Genomic DNA, 16,905 nt, shown 5'->3' on the forward strand with positions numbered 1-16,905 from the left:
GTGGGACTTTGTTTTATTTTTTTCCCAGACAGAACCCCTGTAAGCCTTACCACTTTTTGACCTCTGGTGCTTCTCTCACGTGGAGCTTGATAACGGTAAAACTCAAACCGTCTGTGGCCATTTTTCAGATCTCTGCTCCTCCTTTCCCTGGTCTTACTCTTTTTTTCTTTCTTTCTCCCACTATTTTCCTCCAGCCACCTTAAAGCTGTACACTGAGTTAAGGCATTTTTCAAACTGTCCCGTGGAACGGAATGCTTCCCACATTGCAGCCACACAGTGGGGGCTTAACTCTAGGCTCAATGCTCCAGACTCCAGGCTCCAGGCTCCAGGCTCCAGGCTCGTGATAAATTCGAGGCTCCAGGCTCTTGGCTCTTTTGTCCGTGTTCTGCATCAGTTCCAGGGTCCGGGCTATAGGTTCCAGGTTCCAGGCTCCAGGCTCATCGATCCAGTATACGGGCTGCGGATTAAGGGTCTTTTCAATTCTCCAGTCTCCGGGCTCAAGTCTCCTGTTCAGTTCAAGGCTCCAGGCTCCATGTTCCAGACTCCAGGCTCCAGGTTTCAAGTCTCCAGGCTCATTACTCCAGGCTACGGGCATGGAGACAGTTCCAAGTTCTGGTCTCCAGGCGCCAGGCTTCTTGCTCGGGGTAAGTTTCATGCTTGGGTTCATCACCCAGGGCTCTAGGCACCAGGCATGGGTTTTTTTTCCAGGCTCCAGGCTTGGGCTCGGGGTCTTCTTCCAGGGTCAAGGCTCAAGGTTCAAGGCTCAAGCTCAAGGCTCAGAACTCCAGGCTAAAAGCTCAAAGCTCAAGGCTCTTGGCTCAAGATCAGTTCCCTACTCCGGTCTCAAGGACGCAGGTTTCTGGTTCGGGGTGTATTCCATGCTCTGGCCTTCGGACTCAAGGCTCCATGCTTCGGGTTCGGGGTAAGTTCCATGCTCGGGGATCCACGCCCCTTTCTCCAAGCTCTGAGAACCGGGTCATTTCCACACTCCGGGCTCCAGAAACCAGGTTCAAGGCTCCACACTCGGGGTGAGTTCCAGGCTCCGGACTCCAGGCTCCGGGGTGAGGGCTCCAGACTAGAGACTCCAGGCTCCAAGCTCCAGGCTCCAGGCTCCAGGCTCAAGGCTCCAGGATCCGCACTCCAGGCTCCATGTTTCAAGCTCTGGGATCAAGGCTTAAGGCTCTATGTTTGGGGTTAGTTCCAGGCTCCAATCTTAAGGCTCCAGGCTCGAGGCTCCGGGTTCAGTGTCAGTTCCAGGCTCCGGGCTCCCCGCTCAAAGCTCCAGGTTCCGGGCTCTGGGCTCCAGGCTCCAGGCTCAAGGCTCCAGGCTCCGCTCTCCAGGCTCCGGGCTCCAGGCTCTTGGCCTGGGGAAATTTCCAAGCTCTGGTCTCCACATTTCTGGCTCGGGGTCAATTCAAGGCAAATGGCTCCATTTTCCAGGCTCATTGCTATGCATTTCAGGCTCCCGGCACCAGGCTCAAGGCTGAAGGCTCAACGCTCAAGGCTCCAGGCTTAAGGCTCCTTTCCTAAGGGATCAAGAATTTGGGCTTGGAGTAGGTTCGTAGCTCCGGGCTCCAAGTTTTGGGGTCAGTTCCACGCTCTAGGTTCCAGGCTCAATGCTCAATGCTGCATGGTTTAGGCTCTTTGCTCCAGGCTCTTTGCTCCAGGCTCCAGGCTCCAGGCTCAAGGCTCCAGGCTCCAGGCTAAAGGCTCCAGGCTTAAGGCTCCTTTCCTAAGGGATCAAGAATTTGGGCTTGGAGTAGGTTCGTAGCTCCGGGCTCCAAGTTTACGGCTCCATATTTCGGGCTCCGTTTCAGGATACAGTCTCTATGCTCCAGGCTTGTGACTACGCGTTCCAGGCTCCAGTCACCGTGCTCTAGGCTCAAGGCTCCGGGCTCAAGGTTCCAGCCTCGGGTCAGTTCCATGCTCCGGGCTCAAGGCTCAAAGCTCATGGCTCTGGGTCAGTTCAACGCTCTTGGCTCAAGGCTCCATGCTCAAGGCTGCATGGTTAAGGCTCTTGGTAAAGACTCAAGGCTCTTGGCTCAAGGCTCAAGGCTCCAGGCTCAAGGCTCTTGGCTTCAGGCTCAATGCTCCAGGCTCAGGGCTCCAGGCTCTAGGCTCCGTGCTCGAGGTCAGTTCCAGGCTCAAGGCTCCAGGTTCTTCTCTCCCGGCTTCGCTCTCCAGGCTTCAGGCTGCGGGCTCACGGCTACAGGCTCAAGGCTCTGGGCAAAAGACTCCGGGCGCAAGTATCAGTTCCAGGCTCCGGGACTTCCCCTCGAGGCTCAAGGCTCCGGGCTCCAGGCTCAAGGCTCCAGGCTCAAGGCACAAGGCTCAAGGCTCAAGGCTCAAAGCTTAATGTTCAAGGCTCAAGGGATTAGACTCCAGGCTTCAGGCTCCAGGCTCCAGGCTCCAGGCTCCAGGATCGTCATCAGTTCGAGGCTCCGGGCTCTAGGCTCTAGGGTCCGGGTTAAGCGTCAGTTACAGGTTCTGGGCTCCAGGTTCCAGGTTCCAGGTTCCAGGTTCAAGGTTCCAGGCTCATCGATCCAGTATACGGTGGGATTCAGGGTAAGTTCCATGCTCACGTCTCCAGGCTCTAGTCTCCGGTTCAGTTCAAGGCTCCAGGCTCCAGACTCAAAGTTCCAGACTCCAGGCTCCAGGCTCAAGTCTCCAGGCTCAAGGCTCCAGGCTACGGGCAGGGAGTCAGTTCCAAGTTCCGTTTTCCCGGCTTTCAGGAGAGAGGCTTCCTGCAAGGGGTAAGTTTCATGCTTGGGGTTCAACACCCAGGGCTCCAGGCTCCAGGCTCCAGGCACTGGGTTTTTTCCAGCCTCCGGGCTTTAGGCTTTTGGCTCGGGGTCTTCATCCAGGCTCCAGGCTCCAGGTTCCAGGCTCCAGGCTCACAGATCCACGCTCACGGCTCAATGCTCCGAGCTCAGGGGTCCATGCTTGGGGTGAGTTCAAGTCTCCTGGCTGAGGGGTCCTAGCTTAAGGTTCCGTGCTCGGGGTCAGTTCCAGTCTCCGGGCTCCGGGCTCCGGGCTCCGGGTTCCGGGGTCCGGGTACCAGGCACAGGGTCATTTCCAGGCTCCTGGCTCAAGACTCCAGGCTCAAGGCTCTGGACTTGGGGTCAGTACAAGGCTTTGGGTTCACGGCTCCAGGCTCACGGCTCCATGCTCCGGACCCCAGGCTCCAAGCTCAAGGTTCTTTGTTCGGGGTCAGTTCCAGGCTCCACGCTCCACACTCCATGTTCATGGCTCCGGGCTCCAAGGTCCGGACTGAAGGTCAGTTCCAGGGTCTATGCTCAAGGCTCCAAGCTCACGGCTCAGTGCTACGGGATCCAGGCTTGTGGTAAGTTCCAGGGTTCGGGCTCCAGGCTCAGGGATCAAGGCTTTATGTTCATGGTCAGTTCAAGACCATGAACTGAGGTTCTTTTCTCCGGGCTAGGGGTCACTTTGAGTATCTTGGTTCCGGGCTCCAGTTTTTAAGGTCTTGGCTCTAGATTCCGTGCACAAGGCTCCTGCTCCGGGCTCCAGGCTCCAGTCTCAAGGCTTCAGTCTCAAGGCTCCAGGCTCCAGGATCTTGGTCAGTTGCAAACTCCGTTATCCAGGCAAACGGCTCAAGACTCTTGGCCCGAGATCAGTTCCAGGCTCCGGGCGAAAGGATCTAGGCTCCGCGATCCAGGCTTTTGGTTCCAGACTCCAGGCTCCAGGCTCAAGTCTCCAGGCTAAAGGCTCCAGGCTACGGGCATTGAGTCAGTTCCAAGATCCGGTCTCCAGGCGCCAGGCTTCTGGCTTGAGCTAAGTTTCATGCTTGGGGTTCCACACCCAGGGCTCAGGGCAAAAGACACAGGGTTTTTTCGAGGCTCTGGGCTCAAGGCATTGGGCTCGGGGTCTTCATCCAGGCTCAAGGCTCTTGGTTCAAGGCTCCAGCTCCAGGCTCCAAGCTCCAGGCTCTGGGCTCAAGATCAGTTCCATACTCCGGTCTCCAGGACCCAGGTTTCGGGTTCAGGGTGTATTCCATGCTCTGGCCTTCAGGCTCCAGGCTCCAGGCTCCAGGCTCCAGGCTCCAGGCTCCAGGCTTCTGGCTCGGATTAAGTTCCATGGTTGGGGATCCACGCCCCTGGCTCCAGGCTCTGAGAACGGGGTACTTTCCACACTCCGGGTTCCAGAAACCAGGTTCAAGGCTCAACTCTCGGGTTGAGTTCCAGGCTCCGGACTCCAGGCTCCTGGGTAAGGGCTCCAGACTCCCGACTCCAGACTCCAGGCTCCAAGCTCCAGGCTCCAGGCTCCAGGCTTAGGGCTCCAGGCTCAAGGCTAAAGGCTCAAGGCTCCAGGCTCTGCTCTCCAGGCTCCATGTTACAAGCTCTGGGATCCAGGCTAAAGGCTCCAGGCTCGGGGTCACTTCCAGGCTCAAGGCTCCCGGTTCTTCTCTCCAGGCTTCGCTCTCCAGGCTCCGGGCTGTGGGCTCATGGCTCACGGCTAAAGGCTCAAGGCTCCAGGCTTTAGGCTCCAGGGTCGGCGTCAGTTCCAGGCTCCGGGCTCCATGCTTCAGGCTCTGGGCTCAAGGCTCCGGGCTCAGTGTCAGTTCCAGGCTCCGTGCTTCCCCCTCAAGGCTCCAGGCTCCGGGCTCCAGGCTCTTTTCATGGGGTCAGTTCACAGATCTGGTCTCCAGGTTTTAGGCTCCATTCTCGGGCTCTAGGTCAGATCCAGGCTACAGGCTACATAGTCCGGGTTCGTTGCTACGCGTTCCAAGCTCAAGGCTCCTAGCACCAGGTTCCAGGCTGAAGGCTCCAAGCTCAAGGATCCAGGTTAAGGTTAAGTTCCATGCTCCAGGGTAAAGTCTCAAAGATCAAGGATCGGGGTCAATTCCAGGCTGAAGTCACCGGGCTCTTGGCTGCGGGCTCCAGGCTCAAGGCGCCATGCTTCAAGCTCTTGGCTCCAGGCTCCAGGCTCGGGGTCGGTTTCATGCTCCGGGCTCCATGCTCCGGGGTCAGGGCTCCAGGCTCCAGACTTCAGACTCCAGGCTGAAGGCTCCATGCTTAGAGCTCTTGGATCCAGGCTAAAGGCTCCATGGTTGGGGTCAGTTTCAGGCTCCAGGCTCCATGCTTCAGGTTCCGGGCTCAAGGCTCCGGGCTCATCGTCAGTTCCAGTTTCCGGGCTCCCCGCTCAAGGCTCCGGGCTCCAGGCTCTTTGCATTTGGTCAGTTCCAAGTTCCGGTCTCCAGGTTTTAGGCTCCACATTTCGGGCTCGGGGTCAGTTCAAGGCTGATGGCTCCATAGTCCAGGCTCGTTGCAACGCTTTTCCAGGCTCCAGGCTACCTTCACCGTGCTCAAGGCTTAAGGCTCAAAGCTCATGGCTCAAGGCTCTGGGTAATTTTTTTCTCCGGGCTCAAGACTCCAAGGGCTCAGGGCTCCAGACTCAAGGTTCAAGGCTCCAGGCTCCACTCTCAAGGCTCCATGTTTCAAGCTCTGGGATCCAGGCTAAAGGCTCCATGCTTGGATTAAGTTCTAGGCTCTAGGCTCAAGGATCTAGGCTCCAGGCTCAAGGCTCCAGGCTCCAGGCTCCAAGCTCGGGATCAGTTCCATGCTCAAGGTTCCAGGTTCTTCTCTCCAGGCTTCGCTCTCCAGGCTCCTTGCTGTGGGCTCATGGCTCATGGCTTCAGGCTCAAGGCTCAAGGCTATAGGCTCCATGGTCGGCGTCAGTTCCAGGCTCCGAGCTCAATGCTTCAGGCTCTGGGCTCAAGGCTCCAGGCTCAGTGTCAGTTCCAGGCTTTGTGCTTCCCCCTCAAGGCTTCAGGCTCCGGGCTCCAGACTCTTTTCATGGGGTCAATTCCAAGATCTGGTCTCCAGGTTTTTTGGCTACATTTCTCGGGCTCTAGGTAAGCTCCAGGCAAAAGGCTCCATTTTCCAGGTTCGTTGCTACGCGTTCCAGGCTCAAGGCTCCCAGCACAAGGTTCCAGCCTGTAGGCTCCAAGCTCAAGGCTCCATATTAAGGGTAAGTTCCATGCTCAAGGGAAAAGGCTCAAAGATAAAGGCTCGGGGTCAATTCCAGGCTGAAGTCACCGGGCTCTTGGCTGCAGGCTCCAGGCTCAAGGCGCCATGCTTCAAGCTCTTGGCTCCAGGCTCATGGCTCCACACTCGGGGTCAGTTCAAGGCTCTGGACTCCATGCTCCGGGGTCAGGGCTCCAGACTACAGACTCCAGGCTCTAGGCTCCATGCTTAGAGCTCTTGGATCCAGGCTTAAGGCTCCATGCTCGGGGTCAGTTTTAGGCTCCAGGCTCCATGCTAATGGATCCGGGCTCAAGGCTCCGGGCCCAGCGTCAGTTCCAGTTTCCGGGCTCCCCGCTCAAGGCTCAAGGCTCCGGGCTCAGGGCTTGGGGTCAGTTCCAGGCTCCGGTCTCTAGGTTTTAGGCTCCAAATTTCGGACTCGGGGTCAGTTCAAGGCTAATGGCTCAATATTCCAGGCTCGTTGTAACGCTTTCCAGGCTCCAGGCTCCCTTCACCAGGCTCAAGGCTGAAGGCTCAAAGCTCATGGCTCAAGGCTCTGGGTAATTTCTTTCTCCGGGCTAAAGACTCCAAGCTCAAGGCTTGGGGTCAGTTCCACGCTATAGGCTCCAGGCTCCATGCTCAAGGCGTCATGGTTCAGGCTTTTGGCTCCAGGATCCAGGCTCCAGAAACAAGGCTCCAAGCTCAAGGATCATGGCTCCAGGCTCAAGGCTCAAGCCTCCAGGCTCCAGGCTCCAGGCTCCAGGCTCCAGGCTCCAGGCTCCAGGCTCAAGGCTCCAGGCTCAAGGCTCCAGGCTCCAGGCTCCAGGCTCCAGGCTCCAGGCTCGGGGTCAGTTCATGGCTCAAGGCTCCAGGCTCTTCTCTCCAGGCTTCGCTCTTCAGGCTCCGGGCTGCGGGTTCCAGGCTCAAGGCTCATGGCTCCAGGCTCCAGGCTAAAAGGTGCAAGTCTCCAGGGTCATTGTTAGTTTAAGGCTCCGTGCTCCAGGCTACTGGCTCAAGACTCCAGGCTCGGAAAATGTTTCATGCTCCGGGCTAAAGGATCCAGGCTCCGCACTCCTGGTTTTGGGTCACTTCAATGTTCCGGGCTCCAGGCTCAAGCTTCTTGGCTCGGTGTCAGTTTCAGGCACCGTACTCCAGGCTACAGGCTCAAAGCTCCAGGCTCAAGGCTTGAGGCTCCAGGCTCCGTGCCCCAAACACAAGGTAATGACTCCAGGTTCCTTGCTGAGGAAAATTTCTAGGCTTTGGGCTCTTTGCTCCAAGCTCAGTGTCATTTCTAGGCTTTGGGCTCCATGTTCCGTGCTCCATGCTCCAAGGTCCAGGCTCCAGGCTCCATGCTCTGGGCTTGGGGTCAGTTAAGGGCTCCAGGCTCAAGGCTCCAGGTGTCATTTTCAAGGCTCCGGGCTCCAGGCTCCAGTCTCCAGGCTCCAGTCTCCAGGCTCCAGGCTCCCAACTCCAGGAACCAGGCTCAAGGCTCCAGGTTCTGCGCTTCATTTTCCGATTTCAAGAATCTGAGCAAGGCTTAAGTTCCATGCTCCGGGCTCAGGGCTAAAGCCTCCAGTCTACATGCTTAAGATTCTGGGCTCCCTACTAAAAGCTCATGGTTCCGCGCTCAAGGCTCCAGGCTCCAGGCTTTTGGCTTGGGGTCTTCTTCCAGGGTCAAGGCTCAAGGCTGAAGGTTCAAGGCTCCCAGCTCTAGGCTCATAGCTCCAGGCTCAAAGCTCCAGGCTCTTGGCTCAAGATCAGTTCCATACTTCAGTCTCCAGGAACCAGGTTTCGGGGTGTATTCCATGCTCTGGCCTTCGGGCTCCAGGCTCCAGGCTCCAGGCTTCGGGCTCGGGGTAAATTCCATGGTCAGCGATCCACGCCCCTGGCTCCAGGCTCTGAGAACGGGGTCATTTCCACACTCCGGGCTCCAGAAACCACGTTCAAGGCTCAACACTCGGGGTCAGTTCCAGTCTCGGGACTCCAGGCTCCGGGCTGATGGCTCTAGACTCCAGACTCCAGACTCAAGGCTCCAGGCTCCAGGCTCCAGGCTCAAGGCTCAAGGCTCCATGCGCCGCTCTCTAGGCTCCATGTTTCAAGCTCTGGGATCCAGGCTTAAGGCTCCATTCTTAGGGTCAGTTCCAGGCTCCATGCTATAGGCTCAGGGCTCAACGCTCCGGGCTTTTTGTCAGTTCCAGGCTCCGGGCTCCCTGCTCAAAGGTCCAGGCTCTGGGCTCCAAGCTCTGGGCCTGGGGTCAGTTCCAAGCTCCGGTCTCCAGGTTTTAGGCTCCACATTTCGGGCTCGGGGTCAGTTAAAGGCAAATGGCTCCATTTTCCAGGCTCGTATCCAGGCTTCATTCTCCCGGCACTAGGCTCAAGGTTAAAAGCTAAAAGCTCAAGGCTCCAGGCTCAGGGTAAGTTCCTTGCTCCAGGCTCAAGGCTCCAAGCTCAAGGCTTGGTGTCAGTTCCACGCTCTAGGCTCCAGGCTCCACGCTCAAGGCTGCATGGTTCAGGCTCTTAGCTCCAGTTTCCAGGCTCCAGGCTCCAGGCTCTAGGCTCGGGGTCAGTACCAGGCTCTTGGCTCCAGGTTCTACTCTCCAAGCTTCGCTCTCCAGGCTCCGTGGGTCCCCCCTCGAGGCTCCAGGCTCCGGGCTCCAGGCTCAAGGCTCAAGGCTCCAGGATCCAGGCTCCAGGCTCAAGGCTCCAGGCCCCAGGGTCTTGGTCTTTTGCGGACTCCGTTATCCAGGCTAACGGCTCAAGACTCTAGGCTCGGGATCAGTTCCAGGCTCCTGGCTAAAGGATCCAGGTTCCGCACTCTAGAATCCTGGTTCCAGGCACAGGGCTCCGGGCTTGGTGTCAGTTCCATGCTCCGGGCACCAAGCTCCAGCCTCTAGACTCGGGGTCAGTTTCAGGCACTGCGCATCGGGCTCCCGGCTCAAGGCTCCATGACCCAAACTCAAGGTCAAGGCTCAAGGTTCCTTGCTGAGGGTCATTTCCAGGCTCCAGGCTCATGTCCTAAGGGATAAACGGTTTGGATTTGGAGTATGTTCATAGCTCCGGGCTCCAGGTTTTAGGGTCCATATTTCTGGCTCAGTTCTAGGCTACAGGCTCTATGCTTCAGGCTCGTGACTACGCGTTCCAGGGTCCAGGCACCTATCTCCAGGCTCAAGGCTCCAGGTCAGTTCCATGCTCTGGGCTCAAGACTCCAGGCTCAAGGCTCTGAGGCAGTTCATGGCTCCAGTCACCAGGCTCTAGACTCCATTCTCAAGGCTCCATGCTTCAAGCTCTTGGCTCAGGGCTCCAGGCTCCAGGCTCCAGGCTCCAGGGTTGGGGTCATTTCCATGCTCCGGGCTCCAAGCTCTATGCTCAGAGCTCTTGGTTGGGGGTCAGGTCCAAGCTCTCTGCACCGGGCTTCAGGCCCCAGATTCAAGACTCCATGCTCCACGCTCCGGGCTTTAGGCTCCATGCTCAAAGCTCCGGGCTCCATGCTCTAGACTCCATGCTCAAGGCTCCATGCTTCAAGCTCTGTGCTCCAGGCAATAGGCTCAAGGACCAGTGTCAGTTTCAGGCCTTGGGCTCCATACTTCAGGCTCCGGACTCAAGGCTCCGGGCTACGGGCTCAGTTTCACTTACAGGCCCTGTTCTCCCCCCTCAAGGCTCTAGGGTCCGGGCTCCAGGCTCTTGGAATGGTGTCAGTTCCATGTTCCGGTCTCCAGGTATTTGGCTCTACTTCTCGGGCTTTGGGTAAGTTCCAGGCTACAGGATCAATAGTCCAGGTTCGTTTCTACGCGTTCCAGGCTCAAGGTTCCCAGTACAAGGCTCAAAGCTTAAGGCTCAGAGCTGAAGACTCCAGGCTTGGGGTGAGTTCCATGCTCCAGGCTTCAGGCTCCAAGCTCAAGGCTTGGGGTCAGTTCTAGGCTCAAGTCACAAGGCTCTAGGCTCTAGGCTCCGGGCTCCGGGCTCCGGGCTCAAGGCTCTAGGCTCCAGGCTCCAGGCTCCAGGCTCCAGGCTCCAGGCTCCAGGCTCCAGGCTCCAGGCTCAAGGCTCCAGGCTCCAGGCTCAGGGCTCCAGGCTCCAAACTCCAAGCTAAACACTCCAGGCTCAGTGCTCCAGGCTCCAGGCTCCAGGCTCCGGGCTCCGGGCTCCGGGCTCCGGGCTGTCTCCTGCGTGCTGCGTGCTCCAGGCTTCGGGCTACGGGCTCAAGTCTCAAGACTAAATGCTCCAGGCTCCAGGCTCAAGCTCGGGGTCAGTTCCAGGCTCCATGCTGCATTTTTCAGGGTCATGGCTCAAGACTCCAGGCTCCCGGCTCCTGGCTCCTGGATCCAAGCTCCATTCTCAAGGCTCCAGGCTTAAGGCTCCAGGCTTCAGGCTCCGGGCTTCTGCATGTGGGCTGCGGGCAACGGGCTACGGACTGCGGGCTGCGTGGTGCGTGCTTAAGGCTCCAGGTTCCGGGTTGCGGGTTCCAGGTTCAAGACTAAAGGCTCCGGACTCCAGGCTCCAGGCATTGGAGTCAGTTCCAAGTTCCAGTCTCCCGGCTTCAGGCGCTAGATTTCTTGCTCGGGGTAAGTTCCATGCTCCGGGCTCAAGGCTCCAAGCTCAAGGCTCTGGGTCAGTTCAAGGCTCAAGTAACCGGGCTCAAGGCTCCAAGCTCCATGCTCCAGGCACGGGGTACAGGCTCCAGGCTTAAGGCTTCAGGCACGGGGTCAATTCCAGGCTCCAGACTCCAGGCTAAAATCTCCATGCTCACGGCTCAAGGCTCACGGCTCCATACTCAGGGCTCCAGGCTCAGGGTCAGTTCCAGGCTCTTTTCTCGTGGCCAGATCCAAGCTCATGGCTCGTTGCTCTAGGCACGGGGAGAGTTTGAGGATCTTGGCTCCGAGTACCAGTCCTTAAGGCCGTGGCTCTCAGCTCCGCTCTCCAGGCTCCGCCCTCAGACTCAAGGCTCAAGGTTATTTGTAAGTTGCAGGCTCCCTTCTCCAGGTTATCGGCTCCAGACTCCAGTTTCGGGTGCAGTTCCAGGCACGGGGCTCCGTGCTCTGGGCTCCGTGCTCCGTGCTCCGGGCTCTTGGCAACGGCCTCCTGGCTCCATGTTTGGGGTCATTTCCAGGCTTACGGGCTCCAGGCTCCGGTCTCATATTTAGTTCCAAGCTCAAGGTTCGGGGCTTTTAGCGACCGGCGAAAGGCAAAAGGAAAACCACAATGGCCAGACCTCTCGGTTTTCCTTATTTTCTGAGTAGAAGAGGAAAAAAAGGTTATTTTTCAATGTTTCAGACGAGGAGAAGCTTTTTTTTTCTTCCACTTTTAAAAAAGAATGTTTTTTTATCAGGGAAAATTTTATGAACTGATAAGACTCGAAGAAAATGGCCATAAAACACTTATTTGTGACTTCGTTTTTGCGTTTTTCTACTTTTCTGAGTAGAAGTGGAAAAAAAAATTCATTTTTGAGCGTTTCAGACGATAAGAAGGTGTTTTAGTCACTGTGATAAAAGGATGATTTTTTCTCAACAGAACTTTTTGATCTTGATAAGACTTTGACAAAAAAATGCCATAAAACACTTATTTCTGATATGATTTTTGTGTTGTCATGCTTTTCTGACTTTATAGGTAAAAATATAATTTTTGAGCGTTTTAAGACGATAGAAGCTGTTTTGGTCACTTATAGACTTGGATGTCTTTTTTTCAAGGAGAAGTTCATGATTTGAGAATACTTTTACAAAAAAGCCATAAAAAACTTATTTCTGATTTGTTTTTGGTGTATTCATGCTTTAATGTTTAGAAGAGGAAAAAATGTCATTTTTGAGCGTTTCTGACGATAAGGAGCTTTTTTTTTTCACTATGAGACAAGGATGCTTTTTTTCTAAAGCCAATCGTCATGATTTTAGAATACTTTTACAAAAAAGCCATAAAACACTTATTTCTAACTTGTTTTTAGTGTTTTCATGCTTTTCTGTGTAGAACAGGAAAAAATGTCATTTTTGAGCGTTTCAGACGAAAAGTAGCTGTTTTGGTCACTTTGAGACAAGGAATTTTTTTTCTTAAGCAAAACGTTAGGAACTGATAAGACTTTTACAAAAATGTCATAAAACACTTATTTCTGACTGGTGTTTAGTGTTTTCATACTTTTCTGAGTAGAAAAGGAACAAATGATATTTTTGAGCGTTTCAGACGAAAAGAAGCTGTTTTGGTCACGTTGAGAAAAATGTGTTTTGTTTTGTTTTCAAGCAGAACTTCATGATTTGAGAAAAGTTTTACATAAAAGCCATAAAACACTTATTTCTGATATGATTTTTGTGTTGTCAAGCTTTTCTGACTTTATAGGTAAAAATATAATTTTTGAGCGTTTTAGACGATAAGAAGCTGTTTTGGTCACTTTGAGACTTGGATGTCTTTTTTTCAAGCAGAAGTTCATGATTTTAGAATACTTTTACAAAAAAGCCATAAAACACTTATTTCTAACTTGTTTTTAGTGTTTTCATGCTTTTCTGTTTGAACAGGAAAAAATGTCATTTTTGAGCGTTTCAGACGAAAAGAAGCTGTTTTGGTCACTTTGAGACAAGGATGTTTTTTCTCAAGCAAAACGTTAGGAACTGATAAGGCTTTACAAAAAAGCCATAAAACAAGTATTTCTGACTTGTTTTTAGTGTTTTAATACTTTTCTGAGTAGAAGAGGAAAAAATGTCATTTTTGAGCGTTTAAGACGAAAAGAAGCTGTTTTGGTCACTTTGAGAGAAGGAATTTTTTTTCTTAAGCAAAACGTTAGGAACTGTTAAGACTTTGACAAAAATGCCATAAAACACTTATATCTGACTTGTTTTTTAGTGTTTTCATACCTATCTGAGTAGAAGAGGAAAAAATGTCATTTTTGAGCGTTTCAGACGAAAAGAAGCTGTTTTGGTCACGTTGAGAAAAATGTGTTGTTTTTTTTCAAGCAGAACTTCATGATTTGAGAAAAGTTTTACAAAAAAGCCATAAAACACTTATTTCTGATATGATTTTTGTGTTGTCATGCTTTTCTGACTTTATAGGTAAAAATATAATTTTTGAGCGTTTTAGACGATAAGAGCCTGTTTTGGTCACTTTGAGACTTGGATGTCTTTATTTCAAGCAGAAGTTCATGATTTTAGAATACTTTTACAAAAAATCCATAAAACACTTATTTCTAACTTGTTTTAGTTTTTTCAATCTTTACTGTGTAGAAGAGGCAAAAATGTCATTTTTGAGCGTTTCAGACGAAAAGAAGCTGTTTTGGTCACTTTGAGACAAGGATGTTTTTTCTCAAGCAAAACGTTAGGAACTGATAAGGCTTTACAAAAAACGCCATAAAACAAGTATTTCTGGCTTGTTTTTAGTGTTTTAATACTTTTCTGAGTAGAAGAGGAAAAAAATGTCATTTTGAGCGTTTAAAACGAAAAGAAGCTGTTTTGGTCACTTTGAGAAAAGGATGTTATTTTCTTAAGCAAAACTTTAGGAACTGATAAGGCTTTACAAAAAAGCTATAAAACAAGTATTCTGACTTGTTTTTAGTGTTTTCATACTTTTCTGAGTAGAAAAGGAAAAAATGTCATTTTGAGCGTTCAGAGGAAAAGCAACTGTTTTGGTCACTTTGAGACAAGGAATTTTTTTTCTTGAGCAAAACGTTAGGAACTGATAAGACTTTTACAAAAATGTCATAAAACACTTATTTCTGACTGGTGTTTAGTGTTTTCATACTTTTCTGAGTAGAAGAGGAACAAATGATATTTTTGAGCATTTCAGACGAAAAGAAGCTGTTTTGGTCACGTTGAGAAAAATGTGTTTTGTTTTGTTTTCAAGCAGAACTTCATTATTTGAGAAAAGTTTTACATAAAAGCCATAAAACACTTATTTCTGATATGATTTTTTTGTTGTCAAGCTTTTCTGACTTTATAGGTAAAAATATAATTTTTGAGCGTTTTAGAAGATAAGAAGCTGTTTTGGTCACTTTGAGACTTGAATGTCTTTTTTTCAAGCAGAAGTTCATGATTTTAGAATACTTTTACAAAAAAGCCATAAAACACTTATTTTTAACTTGTTTTTAGTGTTTTCATGCTTTTCTGTTTGAACAGGAAAAAATGTCATTTTTGAGCGTTTCAGACGAAAAGAAGCTGTTTTGGTCACTTTGAGACAAGGATGTTTTTTCTCAAGCAAAACGCTAGGAACTGATAAGGCTTTACAAAAAAGCCATAAAACAAGTATTTCTGACTGGTTTTTAGTGTTTTAATACTTTTCTGAGTAGAAGAGGAAAAAATGTCATTTTTGAGCGTTTAAGACGAAAAGAAGCTGTTTTGGTCACTTTGAGACAAGGAATTTTTTTTCTTAAGCAAAACGTTAGGAACTGTTAAGACTTTGACAAAAATGCCATAAAACACTTATATCTGACTTGTTTTTTAGTGTTTTCATACCTATCTGAGTAGAAGAGGAAAAAATGTCATTTTTGAGCGTTTCAGACGAAAAGAAGCTGTTTTGGTCACGTTGAGAAAAATGTGTTGTTTTTTTTCAAGCAGAACTTCATGATTTGAGAAAAGTTTTACAAAAAAGCCATAAAACACTTATTTCTGATATGATTTTTGTGTTGTCATGCTTTTCTGACTTTTTAGGTAAAAATATAATTTTTGAGCATTTTAGACGATAAGAAGCTGTTTTGGTCACTTTGAGACTTGGATGTCTTTATTTCAAGCAGAAGTTCATGATTTTAGAATACTTTTACAAAAAAGCCATAAAACACTTATTTCTAACTTGTTTTTAGTGTGTTCATGCTTTTCTGAGTAGAAGAGGAAAAAATGTCATTTTTGAGCGTTTCAGACGAAAAGAAGCTGTTTTGGTCACTTTGAGACAAAGATGTTTATTTTCAATAAACATTCTTCATGACTTGAGAATACTTTTACAAAAAAGCCACAAAACACTTTTTTCTCACTCTTATTTTTTGATTTCATTCTTTTCTGAGAAGAAGAGGAAAAATGTCCTTTTCGAGCGTTTTTTTTTTTTTTTTTCAATTTGAGACAATTACGTTTTTTCAAGACCTGAGAGGAGTTGGAAAAAATAGCCATAAAACACTTCTTTTTGACTTGTTTTTTTTTTTTGTTTTGTTTTTTTAGTGTTTTAATGCTTTATTTACTATATTGGTAAAAATGTCATTTTCCAGCGTTTCATGGAAGCAGAAGCTGATTTGGTCACTTTTGAGACAAGGTGTTTTTTTCTAAAGCAGAACGTAAAGCTTCACACTTTGTTCTGGCATTTCTCAAACCACCCCGTGGAGATGGAAATCTGCCTCACATTACAGCCACACTCTAGCGGAAGAACTCTGTCCATGGTCCTGATTCTTTGTCTTTCTTTCTCTCTTGCTCTCTCTCCCTCTTTCCTCCAACCCCCTTCAACCTGCACACTGGCGTGGATGGACAAGGAAGAGCACTGGGAAATTTATTTTTAAAATTAAAAATTATTTTTCCAGAGACAGAAAACCGGTTGGCCTAACCCGTTTTTTAAGCTCCAGGTCTTTTCTCATCTGGAGCTGGATAACGATAAAACATGAACCGTATGTTGAACTTTGTTATTTTTGTGTTCCAGAGAAAACCCCTTTAAGCCTAACACCTTTTTTTTATTTTTAACCTCCGAGGCTTCTCCTCAACTTTAGCCCGAAACCTAACTCTTTCCAGGTCTGAATCTTTTCCCCTCTCTTCTCTCTTCGCCCCCTGAAAGCTGCTCACTGAGTTGCACCTTGAAGCTGCACATTGGCATGCCCTGAGGAGGAGGAACGCCGGGAAACGTCGCGCTGACCCGCGTCAGGATTAGGCCGGGACGGCCGGCGGACCGTGTGGACTCTGTCTTTTTTCCAGGCCTGTGTGGGACTTTGCTATTTTTCCAGACCTGTGTGGGAATCTGTTGTGTTTTTACAAAGACAGAACGCCGGTTAGCTGATCCCCTTTTTCACCTCCGGTGCTTTTCTCATCTGGAGCTGTATAATGGTGAAACTCGAACCGTATGTGGGACTTTGTTATTTTTTTTTCCCGGACAGAACCCCTGTAAGCCTTACCACTTTTTGACCTCTGGTGCTTCTCTCACGTGGAGCTTGATAACGGTAAAACTCAAACCGTCTGTGGCCATTTTTCAGATCTCTGCTCCTCCTTTCCCTGGTCTTACTCTTTTTTTCTTTCTTTCTCCCACTCTTTCCTCCAGCCACCTTAAAGCTGTACACTGAGTTAAGGCATTTTTTAAACCGTCCCGTGGAGACGGAATGCTGCCCCACATTGCAGCGACACAGTGGGGGCTTAACTCTGGCCCTCCTTTCCTGTCTTCGGTGTGACTCGGGCTTCTACAAACTGATTGCACTTTATGTATGTATTGTATTTTAAATGTATTGTAATGGTATTTTATTGTATTTTAATGGTATTTTAATTGTATTTTCTTTTAACTTTTTATTTATGCTTTGCACTGTAAAGAACTTTTAAACTGTGTCTGTGAAATGTGCTCTTTCAATAAAATTTATTGACTATTTTTCCCACTTACTGTCTTACTCGTTCCCCCCCCCCCCCCTCCCCCTTTCTTCATCAGCCACCTTAAAGCTTCACACTTGGACTGAAAATCAAATCCTCTGGCACGGTTAAGGTTAGGGCTGAGGCCAGGGAAGGGCCGGGGTTTTGGCTCCGGGCTCGGGCTCCGTTCCAGGGTTTCGGGTAAGGGCTGAGGCCAGGGCCAGGGTTGGGGCTCCGGGCTTTGGCTAAGTTCCAGGTTTCAGGTTAGGGCTGAGGCAAGGGTCAGGGTTAGGGCTCCGAGCTCCGGCTCAATTTCAGGCTCCGGGCTCCGGGCTCAAGAATCCTGGCTTTTTGTCTTTCCAGGCTACGAGCTCCAGGCTCCAGGCTCGTGGCTTCAGGCTCCAGGCTCCAGGCTCCAGGCTCCAGGTTCCAAGCTC

Source organism: Sphaeramia orbicularis, chromosome 6 (genome assembly GCF_902148855.1).
Source record: "Sphaeramia orbicularis chromosome 6, fSphaOr1.1, whole genome shotgun sequence".
NCBI lineage: Eukaryota > Metazoa > Chordata > Actinopteri > Kurtiformes > Apogonidae > Sphaeramia > Sphaeramia orbicularis.